At 31.2% G+C, this 4215-nt stretch overlaps 1 pseudogene; it reads left to right on the top strand.

The window, feature by feature from the left end:
• Window positions 1-1292: 1292 nt before the first annotated feature.
• LOC125813580 (3-hydroxyisobutyryl-CoA hydrolase-like protein 5) lies at window positions 1293-3733 on the top strand (annotated as a pseudogene).
• The last annotated feature ends 482 nt before the right edge of the window (window positions 3734-4215 follow it).

The following is a 4215-nucleotide window of genomic DNA, read 5'->3' as shown; positions in this document are numbered from 1 at the left end:
AACGTGGCTAGGCTTAGAAGGAAAAGGAAAAGACCAAATTACCCCTCTTAAAACGATTGGGATGTCTTTAGAAGAGAGGCTTCACTAAAACGGGAATAACTTTCTACTACGAGCTCGAAATTAAGCAAACTTGGCGGCATTAGAAAGAAGATCCAAAGACCTTTAATTTGATAGGTCATGGGACACCTAATTCTTTATGTTATAAAAAATATGCTCGATTGAAGCTGACCTAAAACGAAAAACTGATGGTTGACTTGTACAAACTTTTCTTTAGTTTTTTTGAAACCCGAGGTGTTACATCAGCTCTCATTTATGCCCTCCAACTTTGGGTATGCACAAGTAGGCACTTAAGTTTGTAAGAAGTTGAACAAATAGACACACATTCTACATGAAAAGTTTCATCCTACGTGGTGTCCTATATGTATTATGCCACGTAAAAATCATGTTTTACTTGTTCAACCTTTTACATGTTAAAGTATCTACTTGTGCACACCCAAAGTTAGAGGGCATAAATGTAAAATGAGGTCAAGTTAAATGACACATTTATGTATTATGTCATTATTAAATAGTGAGATAGCATATAATTTTTTAAAACTATAAATGAAATTCTTAGATATGGTATGAATGTATATCTAATTATGTAGTTTTTAAATACAAATATAGATTTAGATTAGGCCTTTAACTATATCTAGACCTAATTAAGTTTGTTTTCAACTTAATTACTCCAATTAATAGCCATCACCTCCAATAGTTTGTTATTCATGCCAAACTTTTAGATCTCATTTAAAATCTAAACCAAAATATTGATTTCACAACGTGTTAATTAATTCTTTAACAAATAAAATTATCCTTGCAAATTTAAATGTTCACCAGCAACATCAAGTGAATAAATCATGAAAAGAAAAATCACTTTTAACATACTATAACCCAAGATAAACATGATACTCTGATTGGATAACAAAGAACATTTAAATTTTAACTTCAACATTTAAATCTAGATTTGTATCGCAAAAAGTACTCATTTAAGGTTGAAACACTCCCCAATAAGAATTTAGTACTCGAAACCTTTAATTAATAATGAAGGATTCCATCCATCCCACCACATTTGTTTGTAATTGTAATGCCCAAATTTTCACTCTATTATAAATCCTTTAAGAATTCAGAACCCGAGACCTCTAATGACGGATGGATGGAGCTGTGATTGTAACGCCCAAATTTTAAGTCTATTGTAAATCCTTTAAGAATTATTGTTTACAATATTCCATCACTCTTCTTTGAGTCTAATAGCTGCTATGGGAATACCATATCTTCCGAGTTCTATCATAATGTCTTCAATGCCTCCAGAAGTAATGAAACGAAACAGAGAGAACATACTGTTATTTACTTAATTATGTTCAAATTGAGGCTATTTTTTTTGTGTTCGTCAGGTTGTTATTGCTGACGAAATTGGCCCGCCAGAATGCTCACCTTAAATCGGCCTAAACATTTAAATTTTATATCAGGCAAAGTGGTATGAAACATCTACAGTTACTTATTCAAGTTAAAAGCACAGTGTTAAAATGGCTACTAGCTATATGTTCATTTAATTATAAAATTTTCTTCATTAGGCATTAATGCTTTCGCAGAAATTGGAGAAATATGAGAAAGATAATAATGCTGAATTTATAATCATCAAGGTAATTAAGTAGTATCTATATTAGTTATTTGCTTAGTTAATTATTAACAATTTCAATCTATTTGCATATAGGGAGCTGGTCGTATATTCTCTGCTGGTGGGGACTTGCAAAGGATATATGATGGACGAAACACAAGTAACTATTTTTTCTTTATATATAATTACTCACTCTGTTCATTTTTACTTGTTCACTATTTCATTTTTTAGTCCCGAGTAAATTATAGTCTTTGAAGGGGATTTTTGCCTTGAAGATGTTTATAGAATTTATTGGCTTTGCTACCACATTCATACTTACAAGAAACCGCATATCGCTCTTGTCCATGGAATGTCAGTGGGTGGAGGTGTATCCTTGATGGTTCCAATGAAGTTCTCCGTCGTCACTGAAAAAGTAGTTAGTACCAATTATTAATGCTTGTTATCGGAAAAGAGCTCACAAATTCAATTATGATGGACTAAAGAGAATGAATCTCATTTTGATTGATTGAACAATTGCAATTTTGTTCCATTCTCGAAGCAAACCTGGGTATCTCCCAGACTATGGCTTATCATACATACTCTCGCGCCTTCCAGGTCAACTTGGTAAGTAAGTTGGAACATGTATTTTTAAATTTTGAATATAAATGTGATGTTATTAAATGTATGTAGGGGAATACTTGGGCTTAACAGGAGTGAAATGGAAGGGTAAAGAAGTGATTGCTACTGGATTAGCAACTCATTTTGTACCTTCACACAAATTATTTCAGTTAGAGAAGAGTTTACTGAACATAAACAACGGTGAAGAGGATACTATATTTAGATCTGTCATAGACGAATTCTCTACAAATGTTCAAATAGATGAAACAAGTGTCTTGAGCAAGTAATGTATCATGATTTCAAACTGTTCTTGTGAGGATATTCACACTGATGCATTTTCATAAATCAATTGTAGGTTCTCCATAATCGATGATTGTTTCTCCAGGGAAACTCTGGAGGAGACCCTAGATTCATTTGTAAGCATTGATTATACATATATATGAAATAATTCCAATGATATGGAATCATATAAATAAAACGTACAATTGATATAACTTTAATTTTCAGGAAGCTGAAGCAGGCAAAAAAGAAAATGATTGGATTATGCCAGTGCTTAAAAGTATAAAGAAAGCATCTCCAATTGGATAGAAAATAACATTGAGATCGGTAACTAGTCCTAATAATTCATACAAACAATATATGAATATGCAAAAGAGAAAGGATCTTACTTTTTCTCAATATTATTTTTTCCAGATACGAGAAGGGAGGATACAAACTCTATCTGAATGTTTGAGGAGAGAATTTCGGATTATGATAAACACATTACGAACTATAATATCTCATGATTTATATGAGGTAATTTATTTTTAAAAATTAAGCAAAACATATTCACAAAGAAGTACACTTGATTTGCGATTTCTCATTTAAAATCTAAAATAGAATTCTTCGATTTATTTTTAAAGGGAATAAGGGCTGCCATCATTGACAAGGATAAGTATGCTCCTTTGTTCCTTCAAGTGTTGGTAGTTTTATTAACCAATCAAGAATTTCGAATAACTATAAAGTCAATTCAATTTATTCCACTAAAAGTACGTACTCCCTCTATTTAAAAAAGAATGACCTCCTTTTCTTTTTAGTATGTTTAAAAAAGAAAGATCTCTTTCCTTTTTTGGTAACATTGGAGTAATATTTTTCAATACTGAAACTGATAATAAGTAGATGATGCATTTACATAAAATATTGATAGAACACTTCTGTTTCTTCGTTTTAGTGGAACCCTTCAACCCTTGACAAAGTTCACAGCAACTCGACTTAATCTTCAAGCCATTCGATGAACATGACTTGGAACTTCAAATTCCAATAAAAGAAGAAGAATATTGCAGGTTCAAATGAATATGTATATCAGTTGCACTTAATTTATCCAATTATATATTTTGCATTATTGAAGAAGATTGTTAATTAAACTTTAAATTTACATTTGATCTAATAATTAACAGGTGGGAAGGAAAATATGAGAGTTCTAGTTATTGTCTTCGAACCAAATGAAAATTCAAAAATGATGTGTGGATCAACAACTCTTAGAATTAGCGTTCATGATATATATCTATATCTTCTAATGTTTGTAATAAAGATTCTAAGTATATATATATAGTAGAAGAAACATACGTTCCTTGTGGCAAATGTAACTGCAACATTATTTAAGATTTTGATACATTACTCACATTGGATTAATGTATTGTTTGCGAATGGCCTTCCCAAACATTATTATGAACAGGGATAAGGGTATGAAAAATACCCCAACTTTGGTCGGATTTGTTGTTGCGATACTAAACTTTCATGAGGACCTATTACCTCCCTAGACTATTTAATAGCGTATTTTTTACCCCCTGAACTATTTAATAGTGTATTTTTAAATGTATATATGTGCCCACGTGGACACATTACTATTTATAATTTTGCATTATTTTTTATGTCCACATGGGCAAATATATATGTTTAAAATACGATTTCGGGTAGATTATCATTTT

This window comes from Solanum verrucosum, unplaced genomic scaffold (genome assembly GCF_900185275.1).
Source record: "Solanum verrucosum unplaced genomic scaffold, falcon-dt-bn FXZP01000849.1, whole genome shotgun sequence".
NCBI classification, from domain to species: Eukaryota; Viridiplantae; Streptophyta; class Magnoliopsida; order Solanales; family Solanaceae; genus Solanum; species Solanum verrucosum.
The sequence above is the reverse complement of the archived record's forward strand: the minus strand, read 5'-3'. Positions and strand labels throughout refer to the sequence as shown.